At 36.3% G+C, this 27,965-nt stretch overlaps 1 protein-coding gene across 1 annotated transcript in view; it reads right to left on the minus strand.

Annotated features, from left to right (window-relative positions):
- The window catches only part of LOC125054384 (dynein regulatory complex subunit 7), a 124,164-nt gene that overhangs the window by 22,894 nt on the left and 73,305 nt on the right, over positions 1–27,965 (minus strand). The gene's annotated exons all lie outside the window — the stretch shown is intronic.

Genomic DNA, 27,965 nt, shown 5'->3' on the forward strand with positions numbered 1-27,965 from the left:
TTATGAAACAAATTAAGCCTTTACGCAAATTCTGTGTTATATACGTTTGAAATTTAAATAATATAATTTATTTATGAATGTGTTATGTTTATAGAAACACTATGTTATTTAATTACGCGAAAACTAATTATAAAAACATCAGTGGCACCACAATCTTTTTTTAGATTTGGGCCTCAAATTTCTGTTTGATGCTCATTTGTCAATCTAATAGGCAAGTGATTAGCCTCATGTGCCTGACACACGCCAACTTTTTGAGTCTAAAGCAAGCCGGTTTCCTCACGATGTTTTCCTTCGCCGTTAGAGCGCAATTAAAATGCGCACATAGACAGAAAGTCCATTGGTGCATAGACGGGGATCGAACCTACAACCCCCAGAGGTTATAAGAGTCATACGCTGAAGCCACTAGGCCAACACAGTTCACGAAAACTAATTATAATCGTGATAGTATTTGAGACCACTTTAAAATGTGTATGAATCAACCATTTACACTGGAAATTCAAGTGACGTCACAACTGACGGTCGACAAATACCACTTCCCCAGTTCTAACTAGTCAAAGGCTATGTTAACATGCTATAATAGAATATTTAACAAGCGTGCACTATTCAAATATAATAAGCAAACTTCAACTAGCAGTAAGGAGATTCCCAAAGCTCGGATACAACTCGAACGCGTGTTTTGCAATTACGTCGAGCGAAGTCCCCGCGGGGTCGAGCGGACCCGTGCTAATGAAGGCGAATATCTTCAAAGGGGTCCGAGTGGCCGCTCGCCCGCGGCTATGTTGAATCTTTAAACGGGTCGCGCTGGGAGGGTTCAACGGAAGACTATATTGGTGATAGTTTCTGTTATACTTGTTATATATTAGTTTAGAAAACAAATAAAATAAAATAATCTCGGTACGAATTAAGCTTACTATGTATTTCCATAATTATACCTAAATCGAATGTCAGTCTAAAACTGGTGACGCTTATTATTTGTGAAAAATATAATTAACAACCGGTGGTTTTTTTTTTTTTTTTTTTGGAGTTTATGGCCTGGTATCTAACAACCGGTGGTTAGTACCATTGAGCAGAGCTGCTGCTTTCCTCTCAACGAATAAGTATCGCAATACAGTAAGGAAATGCTGTCAGCATAAAAGGTCTTTAAATTATATTTAATCGTGTAGTTAAATTTAGTTTAATTTTCTATTTATAGTTTGAAGAATATTGTATATTTGTGTGTTGGAAATAAATCGATTTATATTAACCACTATTTGATATATTTTAGTAAAAATGTTTTATTTATTAATTTGTTAGTGTATGGGGAGAGGGTTTAATCACAATCTTTCCACCGATGGACTTTGAACCCTTTGTCTTACTCCCTTTGAGCAGTCCAGGTCATTTTAATATTACTGTTCACTCGCGAATATCTTAAATGTCTTTGTTGGGGAGTCAGTCTTGGATCAAGCTTTGTGTTGCTCACGCTTTTTCGTTTAGTAATAATAAACCCGTAAATATAGGTAGCTATTTATAAGTTTCATTGGACGATATAATATGAATTAAATTAATTTACACGATCGGTCCTTATTTCTTTACGTTTCCAATAATATCTTTTTGACCTCCAAATAGTATCAGTCTTACTAATTTCACAGCCACAGCGTAGTAGTAATTAAATACATAAAGTAAATTCCCAATAGATCCAATGGAACGATACCGTCTTGTACCTACAGCTCATTGTTGTCTTAAATCAATATTAAACTAATCGGGCTTAACCTTTATTCCTGAGTTGCATATATATATATATAATTTATGTTTAACTGGTAGTAATAAACAATGCTCGCCAAAATAGAGATTTCAGAGATTAATATCATTACATAACAATAACACCATCTTCTATGATATATTTTTTCGACGTCTATTCGTAAGAAAAATTTAATAGACACAGAACATAGACTAAATACCCTATTTCTCTGGTAGGTGACGTCACCAGGTGTCGAGTGCTGTGAAGTGGCGTCGAATGCTGATGAGAGGCATTCGCCACTCAGACAAGCTACGTGGATAGACACCTAGAGACTTCCTTTGTGAGGCGGAATTGATTACGAATTCTTCAAATAAAACTTTTATCTATATATGTGTATTGTCTTCCTAGTTACCTTATGAATGTAATAAATAAGTAAGTATCAGTAGTAGTAGTTTATTTTTTTAAGGAAATTGCAAAAAAGGTTAGTCGATAACACAGGAGACTGAAGAGCTGGCAGCTCGAACAAAGAATTACTCTAGCTATTCAGTAATTATTTTTTAAGGCTAGTATTTTTTTTTGTTTTATTTTAAGATAACTTTCATGATATGACATTGAATAGACTATGTCTTATGTGCAATTGTAGATAATGTATTGTAATTATATCATGAAAAATGATGATTAATAATAAGTAATATGTATATTTCAAATGTAAGATGTAAAAGGATTTATTAGCAATCGTGGTTGAGAGACCCGTGTTGGTTAATAGAGCGTTGTAATGACAAATTAATTAGGTTTATTTGTTATATATAGGCAAGGTTGGTCAAAACTGTTAGATAATCACGATTTAATTATCTACTGGATTAACTATAATTATTGTCGGAAATAAACCAATGTTAGTACCTCGTATAGCACGTTTTAGCATAAGTTTAATTTTTTCGGCATAAATCTTGCCTTACCGAATTTATACATTCGGTGATATATTTGGAATTACTCATTTTCGTTGCATTTCATTAAAATTAATTATAATCGTGGTTGAAGACATCGCCCGAAAGCGATTTGCAGCCTTTTTTTTAAATTAAATGATTATTTTAATTTTACTGTATTTCTTTAATAAATTAATAAAATGTTTGTCACGATGTCATCACGAGACATTTTCTCATGATAACGATTAGGACAAAACATTCAATAGATATAGGAAAAGATAGGTAGGTGATCAGCCGCCTGTGTCCGATACACGTGGTCGATTTTGGGTCTTTACTTTATACTTTAAAATATCCAGATATTTATAGTATTATCCAGACAGTGTTTTGTTTAAATTTTCCTTACAAAGACAATATTTCACCCAGAGGTGTCGTAAGTATTGTGACATCACGTTTTTCCATCGCAAGGGGGTCTGTTTACATCCCTTGCGTATTCGTGATCGATACGTAGTCGCCCAGGGGCGCGTCAATTTGCCCTTCGCCTCGTCAGCGCTAAATTATCCTGACATCTTTAAATGGAATTCCGCGGGCCGCGTCCGATGGCCAACACGTTTTTGTAAAGCGGTGTTTATAAGGATATAATATATTTTGTAAATTTCGAATGAAAATACTAACATTTATAAAACTGAATCAGACTTACTAAAGTGATGAAATCTTTAGTGTATTAATGAATTCTTCGTTTTAAGAATACGAAATTATTTACATTTCAAATAGATAAGTAGCCACTGAACAACAAACAATAATTATCTCTCAATAAAAATTATATAAAAAGGAAAGATTTGTATTCTTATAAGTTTTCAATAAGGCACTTAGTATTTTACTTACTACATAGTAGTGTTGGCCTATACTCGCGTTTTCACAACATCGTGAGGAAATCGGGATACATTAGCCCCTAAAAACAAAGGTGTCAGGCATAGGCAGGTCTTGCCTATTAGAAAATAATATAGAATACAGAAATCTGAAGCTAAAAGCAGAGTTATAGTGTCTGGATTTTTTTCTTTCATAAGCTGCAATCAACTGATTATATTTACTCGATTCAAGATAATCTTCAATCTTTGATCTGATACGAATGCTTTTAATGTTGGTTTAGTATATTTATTTATAAAAGCTTGGCACACTGATACATTGATAAAAGAAAAATAAAATACAATGTTTAATTTGTCAAGCACTTACAGGCAAACATAGCATATTAGAAATAATAAAAAGAAATAAGGCAAAAAAATAGTATAATTTAAATAAACATTAAACGAAAATCGCTCTTAAAGTGTGAGGGGAGCAACTATGGATATCCAGATTCAGCTCGGTTAACAGAATGCTCAATCTGGACATCGGTGAATTTTGGCCAAAACGCGTTCTCCGGAAAGGAGGGACAAACGGAATGATGGGATGTCTGGGATATCTACTGGGTACACGACATTTAAATTTTGTTAAAAGATTGGGGAAATCTACCTGATTGTTAAGTATTTTAATGGCAAACGATACATCACCTACCTAAACTTATGTTTTTTTATAGACAACTAGCAAACTTGGCGAACTCTGTTTCGCCACCAGATGGCTTCGTTTTATGTAACATTTCGTTATTTTCTTTGCGATAAACCTCACGGAGCCCAAGACCATTCCAACGAATCCAAAACCGTGGAAATCGGTTCGTGCGTTCTGCAGTTATAGCGTCAGGAAGGAAAACCCGACTTATTTTTATATAGTAGATTATTTGTCAAGTATCAATTCTATGCTACTACATAGACAAATCTTAACCAATCTGAATACATGCAGTATACGTTCAAATAAGAGCAAAACTGTGACAGCGCCCTTAGGGTTTTCCAAATGTACAGAGGATTTTCAGGACAACGTTCTAAGCTCGGGTCCCTCGACGGTGGCACGATACGGCACCTGGCCCCCGCCGTTGGCACAATGGAGTTTCGAGAACATACTGCTATATACAAGATATATAATGGGTCAACTCAGTTCAAATAGTTACACGTGTATATAATCGTATAAAAAGTTATACTGTGATTTTTATTTCTAGACACGACTGTGGATCACAAAATTAGTTTAAGATTTCTTTTTTTTTATAAAAAGGCAAATGGACGGGCACATATTATGATGTTGAGATGATGTTGTCAGTTCAACGCGTTATTTTTTTGTGTATCCGTGTCCGTGGATCGATCTGGATGATTTTAATATATTTAATTCATTTTCATGTCTGTAAATTATATAATATATTCTATATTGAAATGGATGTAATTAGTAAAGGTTACTTACCTACTTGTACGTCGCAAGAAAAAAATTACTTCGTGATTTAATTACAAACTTATGAACGCACTAAAATGAAATAGTTAAAATATTTTGTCGCGAAGATTTTCATTGTCACTAGATCGATAAGGCCAAAGGATACTTTTTATGTGTTTATACATACAAGAAGCCTCAAATTATATAGAATAAGTAAATTAACAAATATTTGAATCTTTATATCGAATAATAAAGTCTAAAATTTACAATCAAAGCGCTATTCTCTATAATCTTATTAATTTGCTAGATTATTGAATCCGTCCATCAACGTATAGCAAATCGAAGACATCTCGAATTAGGCTATTGCAGTGAATGTATAATCGAGTTAGCCCCAGCCCCGGGTGGCGTAACGAGCGCACGCGACGCGACGCCATCTTAATGACCCGCGCCCACGCCACGTCCGTCGGGCGGCGATTCCGTTCCAAATCACTAGCGATATAGGCGGTTCATGTACGCGACTACCAGACATATTATATGTGTATATATTACGTATTAAATGTCTATAGTTTCTTCACTTGTGTTATAATTCTTAATTGCTAATATGCCTTTTGCTCTACGCAGACATATTGTAAGTACACGGCGATTTTCTGAGAACGGAGAATTTATCTGTGTCTCTCTAGAACAAACATAGTTTTGGGTTGAAACTTACTTAATAAGATAGTACTTCGATATTTTAATCTCAATACTATTGAATTTAATAATTTTAATGTTACTGACGAAGGTTTGTTAAAGCATTACTCTTTATTACGTGCAACGAAACCATAATGACGTAAGGATTTTTTTTGTTACACTTCGGACGTCTAGGACAGAAACGGAAACTTGACGAATATTACCTTCATTAATTAACAATAAACCAAAAATTCACGTTATGTTGAACTTTAATAGGTCTTTCACAATAATTGAAATGAACCATAACCATTGTTTTAAATATATTTAGCATGATTTTTAATCAGTTTTTTATATTAATCGCATGTCGTACAGTGTATAAGCATCCTTAACACACGTCACAAGCATTGGACCGGGATTATCAGGGTGAGGCAGGAGCCGTAATCACCAGCCACGGTGACCACTCACGCGTAAATTACGTGCCTCAAGCCTGCCACTAGCCCGTAAAAAACACACGACTTTTGCCTTTCCACGAAATTACTAGTAGATTGCCAAGATGAATTGGAAATGTAAATGTTGTTTTACCGCTCTAATCTATAAGAAAATATGTATTATTGATATATCCAGTAATTATAAATTGAATATGCTTAGGGTTTTGTTACAATAATAATGTGTTTCGAGTTATCAAGAAGAGACAACTTTCATCAAGCAAGAACCTCAAAGGAGTCCTTAACCCAAAAGTAAATTAAGTTTCCGCTGCTACAGACTATAGATAGACGGATAATTCGATTCCTTGCGCAGTAGGTGCCCGCCTTTATTAAACATCTGGACGACATTATCTCGCGACGGCAGCGCGACGCCAGCCAAATCCAATAAACGCAATCGCGTAATAACAATCGTGAGCGTTTATCGGACGCGCGTAAATTATGCACGTTTTCTTCCACCGTTTCTACGTCAGGCAATATCGGGTCTTAGCTGTGGGACATAGAGGCAGTATTGGCTTAGGAGACACGTACAGCTTAGCCTGATCCCACCCCACCTCCCTACTTAAGGGTCGTACAGCTCTCACTTGACTGGTGCTGTGGTGTACACTTCTCACATGGATTGTAATATATTCATAAGTGGCGATGAATAATCAGCTGATCACTTGGTTGTCTGCTTACCTAATAGAGCTTTTAATGAAAAATATTGATATAAAAAAATACCTTTTTGCTCGGCCTTAAAAACGTGTTTTTTACCGTAAACAGTATTATTTTCATACAAAAAGTAACCAGGGTAACAAAAGCCGTACTAATTTAAGACCATTAAACACTTTCTGAATATACAGAGATGCTTGATCAAAAAAATATATAAACGAAAAATTACATTATTTACTTACATTATTTATTTGCTTTTCAGTCGTGGTCAGCAAGAGAGCGATAGCGAGCTATCTCTAAGTAATTAATTATTACTATCAAAGACAATACACACATATGCAGACAACGGACGAGGCGATGATCACTTGGATAAACTGGTCATGGCAATACAGAAGGCAATAGATCACGTGGCCGTTCACCAACTAAATGAAATCAAGCGAAAGACTTAATGCCCCCAAAATCACCACTGTAAAGAGACGCTGGACTGGAACTGGATACAGATTTGCTAACAATCCAGGACGCTCAGACTAACTACCGACTGAAAAGAAGAGAAAACAAAGCCTGCTAGATTGTAAAGTCTGGGTAATCCTTGCTCCATACTATTTTCGTATACCAATTATAGTTCTATTTTTGAGTGCAGTGTCGCGTGCACTGTTATCACGGCCTCATTTATTTGCAGATGCTGGTAATGAGATTCAGCGTTCAGCATAATTCTTTGGCGGACACTCAAAAGCCATTGATCGTGTTAACTGTTTGTTTGCATGCTGTTGTGTGAATTGTATCAAACGGTTAAATTATTCAAACGTTGGTAGTCATTGATTGCCTTCATTTGTTTGGAAATATAAAAAAGCGACGCCATATAAACTTCGCGATTCTGACCACAGCACTTCTTTAATGAACCAGGGTTCTGTTGAAATAACATACGCTATGTTGTGTGTCAATCAAAACATTCTAATTTAAGATACACGCCTAAGTAACGTCAGCAAAACACACAGAAAAGTAATTCTTCTATGTTCTCAATACGCCATGCGGGACGGGTGATATTCAGAAAGGAAAGCGCTAAGTCTGACTCCCTTACGTCAAACATATATTTGATTTTGACATAGGGGCGTCATTTCTAAATCCTACCCTCAATTTGAGAACATTTTCTATTATATTATTTTATATGCAAGATTTCAAAGACATAAAACCTCCTTAGGATTTTGTAAAAAGAATTTACACACAGCTGTTTATTGTCTCTGCGAGTGACGTCACAGCAGTAAAGCCAGCAAGCCGAAGGTAATATCGATAATGGTAAGTCGGGAGCGCTGTTCGCCCACTCGCCTGCAGCTCGCATGTGCGTCGTAAACTCGTAATCCGTATAATTCACGGGCCTAGCGTATACGTGCAATTTACATAGGGCTGTCAACCGTCAAAAAAATAGGTTTATTAAAAATACTAGGTACTTAGGTATTAAGATAATTTCATATATATATATATATATATATATATATATATATATATAAATTTAAAAAATGTCCAGATACAAGTAGTTTTTCCCTAAATATCTGACAATTAGAAGTGTAAGAAACTGCTTTAAAACAATAACAATTATGTACGGAATATACGCGTAAATGTTTTACTTATTAGGTCGAATTACAAAGAAGTATTTTTTGCGACGCTTTAAAACGACTATAATGTAGATTTTGTCAATGATTTTATTAATAAAAGGTATCAAAATTTTACGAGTCAAAATATTTTGCTCATTCAAACTGAGCCCCGAAGATATAGCCAGAAGCAAGTAAATCATAACATAGCATTTAATACAATAAATCAGCATTAATTTTGCTATACGTGATAGGTTATAATATAGATAAAATATAATATCCTCTATATTAAAAGCTCTGAGCCAGGACCCGTACAAGTTTAAATAAAAAAATAATAGTTACGTACAACCCTAAGGTTGTCGGGGGGACAACCGGGCGGCGCCTTGACAGCGCAGCGCCGTTAATTCCTGAACGCTCCTCGCGAACGATTGACAACGCGCTCGGAATTTATCGACGCGCACACTCGCCGCTAGGGATGTACCGTTATTATAACGTTATCCTAGTATCGATAACGCTTGGCAATGGTTGTCATTGCGAAAAGACGGTACAAAGTCATTCAAAAATAACAGACGTGGTAACGCACTCAAAAAGTTAAAGTGGAAATGGGCCCGTCACATTGCTCGCCTTTGTAATGACAGATTGGTCAAAAGACCTTTACTTGTAATGGCCATGGCAAAAAAGAGTCAAGGCGCCCAGCAACCTGGAAAAATGCTATAAAAGAGGTAACAGCAGTTATGTAACCTAACATTAGTAAAGTTACATAAATATATTTTAGTTAATAATTAAAAGCGTAAACAAAATGTAAACAATCATCGCACACTTCATCTCAACCCCACTACCCCTAATGTTATCTTCGTTATAAGCTCGTTTTACAGCCAGTAGCCACAGCACACACGCATAACACACTTGAAACGAACCGAATGGGAAAAGGGAAAAAAAAAATTTTATATCTCTCATCATAATTTTTTATTAAAATTTTTGTTCGGGCTGCTGCCAAAACACTTTAATGATATTTAAATAAAAGATTGCTTTGCTCTTAAAAACTAATTTAATGAGTGATCGCGGTGATGGTTGATGATACACTGATGTTATAGAAAAGCGTCGCGCGCAGGCGGCGATCTAACTATATGTACTTATGCTATTTTACAAGGTGTTCGGTTACTTTCCGAACATGCTCCCGGGCGGGAGAAAAGAAACAAAATGCTTAAAATTATACATAATAAGGAGAGAAAAAAAATTTACTGATAAAAAAAATAATAAAAAAATGAGTGATTATGCTACATGACACTATCTTCGATTATCGAGAATGCTTTTCGCGCACTAACACTTTCACTTTCATTGTGAACCACTGATTGTATTTCACTATTATCACTGCGTTGCGCGCCCGGTGAGAGCACCAGACGCCGCCGACGCCGACACCTCCTCCAGGCGACGACGAGCGCCGCGCACGCGCACTCGGCGTTAAATAGCTTGGTAGTTTCTTTGCTTTTGAAGACAAGAGAATTTTAGTTGCCCGTAATATCCAAGCCAACACTCGTCTGGCCTTTCTTATAGAGCTGTGTTTTGCTAGTAAATCTGTTATGATGTTTTGTTTATATGTGCTTTTTTGCTCGTTGTTGGCCTGAATGACGTTGGTGTGTATTTTATTACGTAACTCCTCTTCTGTAGTATATGTTTTGATCTCAGATTCTTTATCTTCATTATTTGGCGGCCCGTGCCACCATAATTTATGCTTAACCAGCTGAGTTGTGTAGATACCTCTGCTGGCTGCGTCAGCAGGATTTTGATCGGTCTTATCTATTAAAATTTTCCGAAACATTTTTTCTATGTCGGCGACGAAGCCGACTTTATATTGTCTCCATGATAAAATTAGTGATTGCAAGTCTTTTTGTAAATTCGGACCTTTGTACATTAAATCATTAAGACTGAACCCAGACGACGTCTTTGCTAACCCACTGTAAACATAGCGTAGGAATTTGCTCGCGTCGGCACGCTGCACGCCGTAGTGCGGGAGATAACATTCCGGGGAAGCCCTTTCGTTATATATACAAGGTGTCATATGACCTAAGTCTAGATATTCCTGCATAAATTGTTTGTAACTTGTTGCCAAATTAGGATCCTTTGCTAGTTTCTTTTCGATGTTACGAAATTGAGCTATTGCTATGTGTTTAGACTCTCCTAGTTTCTCTTCAAAATTTTCTTTGCTGAGTACAACGTTGCAGTGAAATGATTGGGGCATGTTTCCGCAGAGAATCCAGCCAAGGCGCGTTTGTTGTGCTATTGGTTGTGATTGATGTTCGCCCTTGACTATCCCGTTTAAGATTATAGATGCGTAGACATCCGCTCCGAATAGTAGATCGATTGGTCTACTCATATTATAATTAGGGTCCGCTAATTTTATGTTATCTAAATACGGTAGAAACGGTCTATCGAAGCTGTGATTCGGCAAGCTTTTGATTAAGTTGTTTATAATTAAAACTTCGGTTTCGAATGAGTAATCATCGTTGACAGACGCGCACTTGATAGTGAGCATGCCTTTGCAATTATTCTGCTTTTGACCGACTCCAAAGATAGAGCCGTTGCATTTTTGCCGTTGTAAACCTAATGATTGAGCAGCCTTTTCCGAAATTAATGATATCTGGGATCCTTGGTCAATCAGGACCCTCATTATTTGCTGTGAACCATCGATTGCCGTGATTTTGACTTCTGCGGTCGCTAAGAGAACTTCGGTTGCCTTTCCCACGGCTGCATGGGGCGTAGTTGCTGCGTTGCTATTTGGTTGAACGTGAGACTTCGAAGTACTTGCGGTTGATATGGTTGGTTTTTGCTTGCTAAAGGCGTCATGTAACAGGCTGTTATGATTTTCATTACACGTACGACATCGTTTTATTGAATAACATTTATTATTTTTATGAGAATACAAACAGTTTGCACAGAGTTGTAACTTTTGCACGGTTTTAAGTTTCAATTCGCACGGCATTTGCAAGAAATTATTGCATTGGAATATGCCGTGTGCCTGGGAACATAATGGACATATGATACCCGTAGATACGTGAAGCGCTTTCATGATGGGACGCGGTGGGAAAGTTTTGTTTGATGATTGGTGTTCAAAATGCTGTTTTCGATTTTGATAATAAGTTTGTTGAGTCCCTTGATTTGTTTTTTGAGTCGAAAAGTCTTGTTTTCTACGAGACGATTCTAGGGTAGTGAATTTCAATTCTAAGAAGTCGATAAACTCTCGTAAAATAGGCAATTCCCGGGGATTTTTGACTGATTCAATGTAATCTGCGTGGGTCTCTGTGTCGAGTTTTTGTAATAAGATATGAACTATGATGGGGTCCCAGGTGCTTATGTTGACACCTAGGTTCTTTATAGCATTAAGTACCTCGACTGCTGTGTCATGCATCCTCTTGATCTGGATCAATGACTGCTGCTGCATGGTTGGGAGACTGAACAGGATATTCATGTGTGATGTGAATATTAATCTTTGATTATTATATCTGTTATTTAGAATTTCCCAACATATAGAGTAGTTTTCGGAACTGATTTGTAGGTGACGAATTAAATTTTCAGCTTCACCTTTTACCTTGCTCTTCAAAAACTGCATTTTTTGTGCGTTTGATAATGACGGGTTGCGGTCGATTGTTTCTAGGAAAAGGTCCTTGAATGAGGTCCAGTGCTGGTAGTTACCCGTAAAAACTGGAATATCCATTTTGGGCGTTGAATACTCGCGATGTGCAACGGACCATAATTTGCTGTTGATTGATTTGATGTACTCGTTGTATGTTCGTTCATGCCTAGAAAATATGCTTTGATATACCTCATCCTCACCTTCTTGGTACATGTCGACCTCCCAGTGAAGAGAGTCTATAGCTGACCAGCGCTGCTCTAATGATTTTAGGGTGTATTCAAACTCCCATCTTTCGGACATGCTACTTAAATCTATGTTGCTGACTGTTCTCTCGAATGCTTTGAAGTTTGATATCTGCTTTCTAAGGAGCTCCCGAAGTTTTCCGTTGGATTTCGGGGGTTCTGCTTGCTGTACTGATTCATATGTAGACGATGTTTGCTGTTGACTAGGCTGATAACCTTGATTATGCTGTGCTGCTGCGTCTGGAGTCACAATGGTTGCTGCTGGCTTATTAGCTGACAGTGGAGAGGCTGCCCGATCCCTTACACCAGAAATAGATGCCTTTTCTAATATAGGCTGTTGGACAGAACCTCTTGCTTGTATCTGCTTGATTAATTCCTTTGTAGATTCATACAAAGTTGTTGCCAATTGATATTCGGAATTGATAATGTACGGATGCTGTTTGATTTCATCGTAGGTACACAACTGTATGTGATTTTGTTGAAAGTCAGACCACAGGTCTTCCAGATTAGCTAACTTACGCCTAGCATAGTCCGGTCGCGACTTTCTTTCCGCGGGGTCTTTTTTAATATTTCTTTGTAACGACTCGAGAGCCTCAAAGGTTGTTTTTTGTTTTTCAATAAGATTATCGAGATACATACTGGATTAAGCAGTAATATGGAAAGATCTCACTTGATATGCTGTTACTGTTGTGCTGTTGCTCGAACCCGCGTGGTGCTGTCGATGCTGTATGCTGCTGCGTAGCAAGCCTGCCTGGCTCGCCCACAGGTAATGATGCTGTTGTGTGGTTAGCCTGCCTGGCCACCTCACGAATGCTGATGCTGATGCTATCCCTGGTAGCAAGCCTGCTAGCTTGCCGAACCAGAACTGATGTATGCTGTGATGTGTGCTGTGTGTCAGCTCACCGCACTTGATGATTTAATGTAATGGTGCTAGCACTTCGTACACACGAAACTTTCACGAAAACTCGCGTTCCAGGTCCCGCCTGTACGGAGGCTCGAAGGACCAAAAATGTTCGGGCTGCTGCCAAAACACTTTAATGATATTTAAATAAAAGATTGCTTTGCTCTTAAAAACTAATTTAATGAGTGATCGCGGTGATGGTTGATGATACACTGATGTTATAGAAAAGCGTCGCGCGCAGGCGGCGATCTAACTATATGTACTTATGCTATTTTACAAGGTGTTCGGTTACTTTCCGAACAATTTTTATTTCATTATTCTTATTTTGTGTGTTTTTGTGTGTGTTTTTTTGTTAGTAATAAATCTTATGTCTATGTCTATGTTGTTAAGCAATTCAAGTCAGTTGTTACACAGCTTCAAATAAAGTGTTTGATTTAACATTTATCTGAACATATCCATACAACAACCGCCACCGAATTTAATTTCTGGGAAATAATTGAAAATAGTAACGAAAAGAGACAAATGAAAGAATTTTGAGGAGACCTTTACTCCGTCGGCGGTAGTGTTCTAATATTAAATAAAATAATAACATAAACGTAATATAATCCTTATTATAGTACTCGAATACAGGCTATTTTTATTATACAGAATGCCATCGATATAGTACACTAATAACTTCTTTACCGTCATCAATGGCTATACAGCCCCTTGCCCCTTAGCCTCCGTATATTTCGCCCATCTCACGTCATCATTTTGTCATCGCAATCTATTTCATGCTTCTTGCGTCCAAATTCGAACACTTGAGGCGAGGTTCTGGTGTCCGCCAATTGGTGCACATGTCCCAACCACTTGAGCCTGTTGCATTTGATTTGAACGATGTTGGCGCCGTCAATAAAGTTCGTCATTGAAGCGAATACGCTAAACACTGACGTCGCAAACATGGCCAACATTCCATCAATAAATAAAAGTTTGACGCATAGTTCATATAGTGACGGAGGTTTTATTATGAAAGGAATAATCTCCGAAGATAATTAAACAGAAAAATCTCAAGGTATTTACGCAAAACGCATTTAAACAAATGAAAGTTGAGTAACAACGTTAAAATACCGATCGAATCACATCACTACCGCGTCTCGCTCCGTTCGCTATACCGCTGGGTACATGCCGCTATGTGCCGCCTAAGTAAATGGCTCTGACCTAGCCGGCTTGCTTGTTGAAATATCTAGCCAAAATACTCGCTGCCTTCCTTCGACAGCGTTCGCGTGATATCGAACAGTGATTTATACCGAGCTACGTCTGAGGGCTGGCCAATATCGCATGCCTCCAAATTGTGGGATTAATTTTGTCTTTTGTAGGCAGAGGAGCAACGTTTCTTAAGTTAAAGCTTTAAAATATCAAAGAAACTTTATTACAAATAACATTAAAAATAATTTTCATTTCTTATCGCAACAAAAAATGAAAAAAAAAAAAAAAAGCCAACATCACGAGGTGTTCCCAGGCGGTGACCCATCCAAGTACTGACCTCGCCCGACGTTGCTTAACTTCGGTGATCAGACGAGAACCGGTGTATTACAATAGCAAATAGCAAAAAAGTGTCGTGACAACTTTTCGTAACAATTTTTTCCGTCTAGCCCCCTTTCGCAACGCGCGATAAGGAACTTCGTTCCAAAAACACAAATAATCGCAAACAGCTACACTATATATACCAATGTCGCTACAACCTTTTAGGTCTGGGCCTCAGATTTCTGTATCAAGTCCGTGATCGTTTTAAATAGGCAAGTTGGTGGTAAGTTACTGTCCCTAACACAACGACGACTTTTTCGGCCTAAGGCCGCTTTCCTGATGATGTTTTCCTTCTGTCTCTGTTAGATGCGCACATAGATAGTCCATTGGTCCACAGCCGGATCGAACCTACGACCCCAGGAATGAGAGGCGCACGCTGAAGCCACTAGGCCAACCCTGCTCTGTGTACACTATATAATAGCAAAAAACTAAATAAAGAACAATTAAAGAGAGTAAGAAGAAAACAAGAGAAGTTAGAGAGATTGTGACAATACTATGAATCGTTTTGAATCGCAAGGTATATATCAAAATGCAAAACAATGTATAGTATATAAAATAAATAATTTAAAAAAATAAAAAAGGCCTTTTTATTTCTTGCAAAAGAACAAAGTAAACTTATACTATACTATACTATATTTTACATATATTTTTAAGAAAATAAATTACACTATTTTTTTTATAAACAATGTATATTATATGTATTAGTAATCTTTTTATCAGGCTTTACTTTAAGTTCAGGGTAATGATCCGTTCAGTGTAGTCTTGAAAATATCAGGTTTTTACGTTAATTTTTACAAATTTTACTTATGTAATAAATGCTCAAGGATATATTGTATATATATATTATGTAAACCTCAACTTTTTTCTTTGAACGTTTTTCTGAACCCATGTCTATCTAAGCCTGACAAACCACGGTATTTCTAATTTTGAGTATATAAAAAAGTCCAACTTTCTTTTATTAACAAATTGAATTGCCTTCATGTCTTTTCTTACCGAATTAATTGGAAATGCTTATATTTCCACTAAATAATACTAACGGGTCAAAGCCACAACTATGACCTATCCCGTGGTATTACAAATCCTAACGAAAGACCACACGGGATTCGCCTAATGTCTTCATTTGTATTCAGATTTACCTACGTAGATAGCACGTGTGTACTCTACCTAACTACGTATTTAACTGTTCATGGAATTCTAGCTCTTATTGGTGTGATAGAAAGTCGAGAATTGCATAAAGGAAATGGTCAGCTATATTTTGTACCGCTATTGGCTTATTTAGTTGGTCGCACGTTACAAACGCGTGTCCCGAAGGTCTAATTATGTATCAATTCTTGATCATTATTGATCTTAAGGGCTTCTAGAGGGTTCTAAAACGCGAGCTTGATCTGATAATATAGATTACAGGAATTACAGGAATTTTTGAAATTCAAAGGAGTTTTCCTTCCTATGTTCGCAATTAATACTTATACTATCATGACCCAAATACTCACAAATACTTGTCTTTAAAAAATAACTAAAAAAATAGAGATCTAGAGCTAAGCTAAGGGTTGTAGCGATTTGTTTTTTAAGAACTCAGTTCTCAAAGAACTGATGCGGCCACTCAAACATCATAATTTCTTAAATAGGTACTATAATAAAATGTCGATGTCATGAAAGATATTCGCTTTCTATATAGCAACTTGCGGAAGTTTAATTTTTTTTAAATACCAGAGTCATACTTAGACTTCTTAGTCTAGAACTGTCCTTATAAGTAATATAAGATCTAACAATAGTAATATAAGTAAAATAAGAAGAAAAAGAGAAAGTTTCAACGCCTAAAATCAACTAAATCGTTTGTGATTGAACGTAACAAACCAAACAGATAATAATTTAATTAAAGACCCGGTATTATTACAAAGTACTTAAGTAGGGAACATTTATAAATTAATGATAACACATAAAACAGTCTGTGATTCCAGACGGGCTCTCCTCATAATAGGGCTGTCTCTTCATATAATATTTAAATATTATTTAAAAAAATAGTTCCCAACAATAAAATCTTACATCTAGATAAACAAAAATATATGTATTCGACTTAACAGGAAAACATGTTTTATATACTTTATTACTAACATAATATGTTAGACTATAAATATATAATTTAATAAAGCGAGTAATATTTCTGAGATAGCTCTACGAAACTATGAGTAAGAGAGGTCAATGGCCTTTCTATTTCAATTCTTTTATTGGCTGAAATATACATTCTAGGAATAGCAGAGTTAGAATCTAGAATGGTTCTGCGAAAGGGAATGGCAAAAGGATTTTTTTTTTGAGAGCAAATTCTATTGCTCTTCTATCAAAGCTGTTCAAAAACGTCTCCTTAAATTCTATATAATACCTATATATATATATATTTCTCCATTTAAATAAAACAATATTTTAATTTATCATTAAAATGTTCGGAATACATTTCTTGAGACTATTATCTCACTCACTCACTCAAAGAAAAAGTCTCAAGAAATCTTTTAATTTAATCTGCACTTTCCTTGTTAAATTCGGCATAATAACAGATCCATTGTAATAAGTAACTAGTTTATGAAATAAATATAAAACTAGTAGAAATCAATAGAAAAATCCACAGCATTGAATTATCTGCAGTTAGCATGAAATAAACTAAAAATACAAACGTGCGAGCCCTAGGCGGCTTATTATATAACAGTTCAACTTTGACCTACTTCGAGAGAGGCAACTTTTAACGACAACAACTTTTCCTTTTACACGTAAAATAGATATTTTTGTTGACAAATTAATGCCGTTTATTGGCTTTTGCTTTCTGTGTGACATTATTTATTAATTCTACATATTATCTACATAATAGATCAATAGTTCAATTTACTTACGAATCAGAAATTGACAATTAACTTTCATACTTGACAGTTGTCAGACAGTATGCGAACGTATTATATATTTATATGTATAATATACTAGCTGGCCTGGCGAACATCGTACCGCCTAACAGTCGATTCTTTATTTTTTTTAAATACTTATTCTGCTATTCGGGACACCGGTCTAGCTAAGATAAAACAAAGAAAGTTGATAAGACAACAAATATGTCAAAAAATAAAAACTTACCTTCCCGGAACCCCTCCACTAATACTTGAACTTATGGTATTAAAGTTCAAATTGACTTTTAAGTATTATTACGAATATTATGTATGGGAATATAGAAAAGTGTTGTTTTTAGACTTTTTCACTAATTTTTTTTTAATTTTTCTCTCCGTATAACCATCCTCGTACTTCAAAGAATATTATAAAAAAAGAATTGGCCAAATCGGTCAAGCCGTTTTCATGTTATGTCGTGACAACGGAAAACGCGTTTCATTTTTATATATTAGAATATAGATTTAGGACAGGTTCCTGAATGAATAAATAATTATTATTATAAATACTATATGCTTATGGTACTTTGAAGTTTGGTACTTCGGACAGTCAGAAGAGTAAACAAAGAACGTTGTTACGAAACAAAAACATTGCACCCGCGAAAAGCGGTCCCAATTTCTTTCATCTGCATAACAACCCCGAATAATGATTAGGAGTCTGAGATCGGCCTCTCGGTATTAATTACGTAGCCTGAGGCGTGTGCTCGGTATATAGGCTCGAATTTCCGGGCACATACCTATCGTATACGTGGGCAACGTCTCGCGTCCCACCCGGCCCCTTCTTCTCCCCGTGGGGGCTCCCCCGTCTAATTGACGCCGTGCCGGACGCGACAGGCGCCCGCGGGGTTGTACTATGCCTTCCGGAGTGCTCCCGATTTACAACATCGGCCGATAATCTTTTCTTGATGACGCAGCCCTGACGATCTAATGTTCGGACGTGAGAAAAACGGAGCTGTGCCAACTTCGTAGAAGTAGAACTTTAATATTGGATGTTTTGTTTATTGTCTACTAGTTATTTAAAGGACTTATACTTAAACTATCTGACCCGGCAAACGTTGTTTTGCCATGTATATTATTATTGGACATTTTTTTTTAGTTCAATAAAAATAGCTATCTACAATAAGAAAAAATAGAGGTTGATCGTAGAGGGGTGAAAATTAGGGGTTATATGTATTTTTGTATGCTGTATCATAAAAAAATAAAAACAAAAATTTTTTTGGGGTGGACACCCCTTATCAGTTAGGAGGTTGAAAGATAGATAGTAGCCAATTCTTAGACCTACTGAATATGCATATAAAATTTGATAAAAATCGGTCAATCCGTTTCGGAGGAGTATGGTAACTAACATTGTGACACGAGAATTTTAAATATTAGATAAGTCATATGTTTACAAAAATTGGTAATGTAAATATGGTTGTTTAGAGTTTTAGATTTTCTATATGTTTTTATGTATTATGCAAAAAGCAGTCTTGCGCGTGTTGGGTACATACTATCTGAAGTTTTGAACTTCTGGGTTCACACGTGTTTGACTATTTTTCCAAATTTGGACGTTTCACTATTCCGATATTAGAGTCGTCTTTTAATGTGTTAATTTAATATGCATTTTACTTTAAGACATCAATGGAATTAAAATGATATTGTTTTTAAACAGATCCGTCTTTCGGTTTAACTAAACGAATTGTCTTTTGCTTTAAGCTTTAAAGATATTTATTTCTAAGAACATGAATAATATAAAGTTTTTAAATTAATTATATATACACTAGTTACAATCTTAAATAAATAAAATTAGTCTAATTAGTTCCCGACCTATGCAGCAGGAACATAGCAGGAAATGCCGCGCATTTAAATTCATACCATATCGTGTATCCAAGGGATACATGTCGCGGGTCTCACACGCGGCATCGTAAATCAATATCGACGGACCCTTATTAATTAGTGCGTTCGTTACGCGGATACTGCCCCCACCCCTCACGGCCCCGTTGACCCCTCGATTCAACCGATGAGTGTTTTTAATTAGAACCAGGCACTGTTGACACCTTTCATGAGGCATTTGCGAGATATCTCTTGCTTTTATCTATGGCACGCTGCTTATATCGTTAAAATCTTGAATATTTTTCCAAATCAAAATTATTTATTCATGTCAAAAGTGCTTCTAAATTTACATTTACTGCCAGTTGTCAAATCAACGGCATAGAACGGACGAGCAGAACTGGCTTTAAACTCTCTGTAAATCTTCTAAATCGCCAAGGTTTTGTCTTGAAAAGGTGTGCTTTATTAAGAATTAAAGAGGACTAAATTAAAGATTTAAATTAGTTCTAGTTCCAGTTCTAGTTCTAATTCTAGTTCTAGTTATCCCAAACAGAAAGGTCTTTCTTAAATCAGTCTTTACCTTGTCGTATTATTTATAAGAGGTACCAAGTCGGGATCACTATGTGATACGGGAGTAACAGATAACTTCCAATATCCCATATTCGTCAAATCCTTGGAATATTCTGGTCCAAAATCGGTAAAAAAAAAAAAAAAAATAAAATAAAATATGTTTATTATGGAACGTAAGATACATGTATCACTTATTCCACGTCATTAAATTTGAAGGCATCCCTACTCATCGGCAAAGAAGACAGAGGGTGTAGGCCGAGAGAAAAAGCCGGCGTAAAAAACTCTCGGTACTCTTTTAAAACAGCAAATCATCAAACAACACTTATTTATAACAAATATCGCAAATTAATTAGAAGTAGCCTGTCTAGCACTAGTCCCAGGCCCTTTTATCAATTAGATAATCGTTGACTTTATAGTAAGCCTTTTTACACAGCTTTTCTTTAATACATTTCTTAAATTTATTGAAAGGCAGTGATAAAAGAGCTTCTGGGATTTTATTAAAGAAGAGTATCCCTTTCCCCAAAAAAGAATTACTAACTTTAGATAGTCTAGTACGGGGAAATTGCAGCCTGCGTTTGTTCCGTGTATTAACATTGTGCGTATGTTCTATTCTAGTAAACTTATCACTATTTTTGTATACATACATAATATTTTCATAAATATATTGCGAGGGAAAGGTAAGTATATTAATTTCCTTGAATTTATCTCTAAGAGATTCCCTACATTTTAAATTATAGATTGCACGAATAGCCCTCTTCTGCAGGATGAAAATAGTTTCGACATCAGCAGCATGACCCCATAATAATAAGCCATAAGTCATTAAGCTATGAAAGTAACTAAAATAAACAAGTCTAGCTGTATCGACATCAGTTAGAGAGCGAATTTTTTTAACCGCGTAGGCTGCAGAACTAAGTCTCTTCGCCAATCCGTTAATATGAGGGGACCACTGAAGTTTTGAATCCATGGTGATTCCGAGAAATACAGTTGTATCATCCAGATTCAATTCCTCACCGTTTATAATTGGTCTAGTATCCATAATCCTTGAATTTTTTGCACAAAATTTAATGCATTTTGTCTTTTTTGCATTAAGTAGAAGGTTATTCATACTAAACCAATGGACAATCGAAGACAGAGCATTGTTCACATCGTCAAAATTTGTTATTTGTCGTTTGATTTTAAAAATCAAGGACGTGTCATCAGCAAACAAAACTATCTGATGTTTTCTCTCTACCATGAAAGGTAGATCATTTATATAAACAAGAAAGAGGAAAGGGCCAAGAATTGAGCCCTGTGGTACCCCCATATCTACTGCCGACCCAGAGGACCTCTTACCATTCACTTCAACCTTCTGAGTTCTTCCGTGTAAATAGGAAGTCAGAAGATTCAGTGCGGTATTCTTGATGCCATAATGGCGGAGTTTCCCGATTAAGGTCTCGTGTTGGACACAATCAAATGCTTTGGATAAGTCGCAGAAAACACCTAAAGCGTCATGCGACTCCTCCCAAGCCTTAATTATATATCTATATAACTCAACACCGGCATCGGCTGTCGAGCGACCCTTGGTAAAACCGAACTGATTATTATGTAATAATTTGTTTACGTTAAAATGACTTACCAGTTGATTTAATAACCATCAGCTAGGGCGCTATACAATGAGGTGCCAATTGACAGGTCTATAAAACGCCGAAAGTGGAAATGGGTGACCGTATGCTCCGGAGGGATCCAATTCACATTGCCAAGTTCGACTGGAATACTCAAGGCAAAATGTAACGTGGCCGCCCAAAACAGACCTGGCAACGAAGCATCAGTGCAGAGGCGAGCTAGAAGCTGGAATGACGTGGAGAGAAATTTAGAGAGAGCCAATTCAATTCAATTCAAAACTAAATCATTTATTTCATTTAGGCAACACAATTCACACTTATGAACGTAACTCAAGAAACACATATTATATGCTTCTAATTTTACATTTACTGCCAGTTCTCAAATCAAGGGCGTAGAAAGGACGAGAAGAACTGGCAATAAAGTCTCCGCCGCTCTTTTTCATCGCCAAGCTTTTTCGCCAAGCAGTAGGCATGTTGAAATAGGAGCACGCACTTACATTCTCATGGGAAGAACACGCAAAAACATAGCAACGCAAATAGACATATACCATCACCGCATACACGAATTCAAGTCCGATCAATCACCACAAGTAGCACCCGTTCACGAGTATGACGCATGGCCAGCTATCGGCCCCCTCGCCATATTTTAGGGAGAGAAACAACCCGACGCTTGGACGCCACCAAGGACCGACCGAGCTGGTTTTCTACGCTGGATGCCCTCTTCCCCACTTGAGGGATATAGGACTTTAAGTCAAGTAAGTCACTTCTTGCAATTTTGATATAGTTCTTTCAACAGTAGCTGAGAATGCGCGGTACCAACACTTATAATTAACTTTTTAATTTAATTATAAGTTTTTCAATTATTAACTAAGATTGCTACGGTAATTAGAGTCCGGCGCTGGAACTAAAACTATAAGCTGATAACGCGTCATATTTATGCCAGTTCGCTTTCCAATAGTACCTAATCATTCAAGGTTTTTTTATAGGGGACAAATGGGCTTAAGACGCCCAAAATGGGCAACAATCGCAGCCCATCGTTACCCATTTTAGTAGGCTTGTAATATAACTTTTTGTAAGATACCTTGGTGTTATTTAATTAAAAAACGATCATCCCTGTCACTAACCAAAACTGTAACTTGCTGACGACTCAAAGCATACTTCCGTATCTCTGTCAGTGCTCAAAGAAAATTTAATTAAACCCCATACCCCTTGCACCGGCACGAAGCTTTCGGAAAATGTTCTTATCAAAAATCTAGTGTTAATTTGCGATCCGCACTTCATTTGTTTCCTTTTGACAGATCAAATGACAGTTATATAAATATATCGGATATTGATGTGATTTTTTCTATTGTTTTAATATATTCTAGTGAGTGATTTCTTTATTTATTTTACTAAAATTACATTTAACTAAAATTTATATTTTTAGTGCACAGGTGCTAATTAAAGATTTCAGTTGCTGCATAGTAGGTAGTACCGGTGACCCCAGAGCTGGTGCTTTCCTCGCTCAACGAATAAGCGCAATACAGCGAGGAAATGCTGCCAGCGTTCAAGGTACACTGCCACAGGGACCAAACTTTTTAAATTTGTTTTAATTTTCTTTTTATTAATTTTGAATTATTTTTATTATTACTTTATGTTAAGAAAATTGTAAATACCTACTATATTTGAGTGTTATGTTGGTTTTAATAAACTATTTTTACTTAAATAACATTTAACTAAATTACTTTTAAATACATATGTGTCTTTGGGTTACAAGAGTAAATACTATGTATGCGTAAATAAATAGCTTCTTAAATATAAGTTAAAATCTTTTTTTATAATATAACAGAAAATATACCAATCTTTTTCAAATCTATGTCACGTATGTTAAAGATTAGAATCTATAGAAATCAAACTAGGTAACCAAAAAACGGACCAAATTAATTCACTACCAAACATTTCATCAAAATAAATCTTGCACGTCCAAATCCCAATCGCCAAAACAAATGCGCCATTGATTAATAGCAAAAAAGCACCGCATTCGCTGCAATACAAAAAATAAGCAACGGCAGCCGAGTTTCCTCGACGTACGTGCATTAGTGAAAATTCTCAATTTCCATTTGCACGCTCGCGTTGCCAGTGACGAGGAATTTGCATCGAAAAGAAAACGGAAAAAGAGCAAGAATGGTCCACCCGGCGGGGTACCGGACACACACATGCACACGATAATATGTTGGCTAGGTTTATGCCAAATTATCGCCTGAGCGAGCTATTGAACCCGGACCATTCATTTTTTCAATTTTGATTTGTCTCGTGAGGTATTTGGGGTTGATGTAAATTTAAGATGTTTTAATGATCAATTAGTTCAAGTTAATTCTTTATTATTCTATATTCTAATCACAGAAATTATTGTAATATAAATAAACATCTAATGACAAAGAGAATGCCTACAAATATGCACTTTATATTAATAATTCAATGATTTAAAAACAAATGAATGCAAGAATAACAAAGGAATGTGTCTCTTACGTTTTTATATTTTACGTCGATATATAATATATTTTTACTAAATAAACATTACAATAGTAAATATATTCTTGTATACTATAGATACGTTAGATTATATTGTCTGTGAATGTAAAAACCACAATATACAATACTTATCTATTTTACGAATTAATTCAAATTAAATATAAACTTTAAATTGCCTACAACAAACGATTCAGCTCTTTACTGTTTGTGCAATATTTGAAATATAGGTGAAATTAAAAATTCCCTTCTATATCGTGTGCTACGAGTATGGGAGGCTTTATAAAATCTTTCAGGCGCCTCGGGCGGTACACACAATGCTCATTGAAAAAAAATCCTACCTCCCACCGCTCGCGTACGAACACTGTTCTCTTGTTTCGACATTTTGCCGTGTTAAATCCAACGATAATTTCAGACAAAGGAATGGAAAAGGTCACAAGAATAATAATATTGGTATTATACGTTTTCAATTATGTCATAACTTTTTTTAATTAAGTTACAACAAATTTAAGCCGCAAACATCAACTGCAGTTTTCAAATACGAATATTTTATTTGTCTTTAAGAGTTGTTTCAGCACAGAGAAATCAGTAACACGGATCCTGGAATGCATAAGATTTTTGTACTAAATTCTTGCAAATAAATTATTATTACTATTATGCGTGGTTGTGGCTTCCTAGAACAGAAATCCTCGGAGCAGTTAGGACGCTCCGTGAAGCCTGCGAAGTTCCCAGGAAACTTCTGAGCTTCTGGAAGGAGTTAGACTGCCTTAGTTAGCCAGGGCTTTATGCATAAAGACCACCTTACTTCTTGAAAGATGAACGCCATTTGGCAAGTTCAAAAACTGCTTACTGAAATATACACGATACAATCAATTTGTGATTTTTTTATTTTAACAAAGCCATACATAAAACAGATATAAACAAGGAAAGCTTTTGTAATCGAAAGCCCACATAAGAAACTTCTACTTAATGCAGGCTTGGCGAATTCGAAATCTAGTGGTATGGCGCTTACAATTAATATTTTGCAGCCTTAAAAAGGAAAACATCGCGATACCGACGTGCAAGTAATTTGTAGAAATTGTTCAGATTTCATTTAAACATTGATCAACTGTTGACACGGCTCTCGTGGGTATTCTATACTTTTACAATTGAAGATGCTATATACAAACAGCTCACAAGAATAATTTAAATATGTACTATTCTGACATTGACCAGCTGACACGGCTTACGTGCTTGTTCAATTTTAACAGCTGAAGGTGCGCGATACAGCAACAGCTCACAAGAATTGTATTATGTATGTGTGAATAGGTGTAAGTATTTAAGATGTTGTTTTATAAAAATACTAGCAGACTCGGCCAAGCGTTGCTGTGGGTAAGATTTTTGTTATATTACATAGTAGTAAACTATTCAAGAGAAATGGCAGGAGAACACCAATCCACCATGCTATTTTGGTGGTTATGCCATTAAATTGTAGCTTATGTGAAACGTTGGTATTTATTTTGATAACCTGATCAATACCTAGGTACGAATAAAGAGCCTTTTCTAGCGGTAGTATTTTAATAAAATAATAATAATAAAAGGACGCTTATTGTGACGTAACTATAAAAGATAGATACATTTTTTTATAGATAGTGGTGTGTCCTGAAAAATTGTTATACATCATTTTGTTCTATCATTAATAGTTTTCGCAGCGCACACGATTTAAGGAAGTTTTTTGTTTATTTTTTTACACCTTGGGTTAGATTATTCAAGTTTTAGTAAGATCCCAAATTTTTTTGAAAATGAAACATATCCTATGTCACTCGAGAATAGTGTAGCTTGCCAACGGTGAAAGAATTTTTGAAATCGGTCCAGTAGTTTCGGAGCCTATTCATTTCAAACAAACAAAAAATCAAACTTTATAATATTAGTATAGAAATCCGATTTGAATATTGCTCTGTCTTATTCATTTCTGGCTTCCTCTCAAAGTGGTGAAAACTACTTCAAGCCCTTAATTATCGTGGTGAGCCTGCCCGATAGCTTTGAGATAATCCCACCACAGTGAACCCCCGTGGCTGAAGGCTCTGTTCGTTACCTTAGGTCTCTTGGTGTAGACATCCCGTACTTATTTATATAAATTTTAGGGTACGTCTGTAGGTCTTAGGGATCTTTTAAAGGCAGTTTTTGCCGCGCACCACCACTATGTGGAATCAGCAGCCCACTGAAGTATTTCCGAACCAAACCGACTTAAGGTCCTTCAAGAAGCTTCAAGAGAACGTACCAATTCTTAAAAGACCGGCAACGCACTCGCGAGCCCTCTGGCATTGAGAGTGTCCATGGGCAGTGGTATCATTTAACATCAGCTGAGCCTCCTGCCTGTTTACCTACTGTAACTTAAAAAAACCTTTTATCTTGCTATTGCGAGTTCTGTTTTAAGGCATAATATAAGGCATCTATAACTTTTGATTTTAGTTTTTTACTTCATGTATTCTTATTATTTTTAGTACGCCTCTTTCCATTGCAGATTAACATGCCCGTAGTTGGTCTAATACAATAAAATAGATCCAAAAATATTTCCACATATGGGAGTTAGGGAACAAAATATAATCGAAAGCTTCTATATAAAAGTTTTTAGTTGAACTAGTTCCAATATCCAAGCATCATATTTCTATCATCTAAACTGAATCGCAACGGATCCCTTTCGCGTTGTTTTGACAAAGCGATCATTTTGAATGGGTATCGCTCGCACCGATGTCAGGTTAAACGAAAGCTTTTAGCTGTAATTAAAGAATATAGGATTTGTCGTGTTCATGGTACTTTTAATCTTTCAATTTTTTCCTATACGATCTCTTATTTATAAATACAGTATTATTTTACGGAAATGTGTTATTAACTTATGCTCACTTGTATGTATGAATAAATCAGTGGCGATACAATTTAAGGTTTTTATAAACAGATTTATATAATTTAAATTAGTTAGTTATTAATTGTGCACATAGAAAGAAAAGTTGGGAATCAAACCTTTGGGATGAGAGTCGCACTAAACCAAGACGGCTACGACAAGCCTATATTTAAACATATATTATTTAAATAACTCTTCGATAAAAGCTAAAATTTATTTTATATAAAAAAATCTTCCGATCCTTTAAAAACTCCTACCCCGGCGACTGCGTCATCATCTTCAAATTTATGACCCCTGAGATATTCCTTTAACCTTTAGGTAGAAATGACTAGGAGCTAGGTCCGGTGATAATGGAGGATATTCCAAGCCTAGCTCTAACAAAGTAGTAAACTCGTAGTAAAACAGAAAATGTTCTAGAGACTCGGCACCTTTTATGGCTTGTCCGCTACTGAACTTCGTTAAGCCGTTCGCAATAAAACATCGGACACTCCTATTACACAGGTCCTAAAGGCTAAAGGCGTATCATTCAGGTCACCAACATGTTTAATAGGCCGTGCCCGCGACTTTGCTGCATTGTATCAGACACTCACAATCTATGGCCACAATCACTGCGATGATTAACTGAAACGCGTTAGCAAAGTTACTCAGACCGCTAAGGTTATATCTATAGCTGACATAAGACATATCATATGCTCATGATGCAGGTGATTTAGTGCTATGGCCATTGTCTCCTTCATAAACATATTTTTGTCCTAGGCGCGAAAGCCCCATGTGCAGAGGCTGTTTCAGCGCAGAGGAATCAGTCACCCACGTAGTCCTGGAATGCGAGGCTGTGGCTAAACAACGTACAGAAATCCTCGGAGCAGTGAGGTCGCTCCGTGAAGCCTGCGAAGTGCCCAGGAGACTTCTGCGCTTCTGGAAGCAGCTAGGCTGGCTTAATTAGCCAGAACTTTACGCACACTGGACCTAGTGAGTGTCTAAGTGCGGAAACTGAGTCCACAACCTTGTCGCATGTCCTCGATTGGAC

Source organism: Pieris napi, chromosome 12, assembly GCF_905475465.1.
Source record: "Pieris napi chromosome 12, ilPieNapi1.2, whole genome shotgun sequence".
NCBI classification, from domain to species: Eukaryota; Metazoa; Arthropoda; class Insecta; order Lepidoptera; family Pieridae; genus Pieris; species Pieris napi.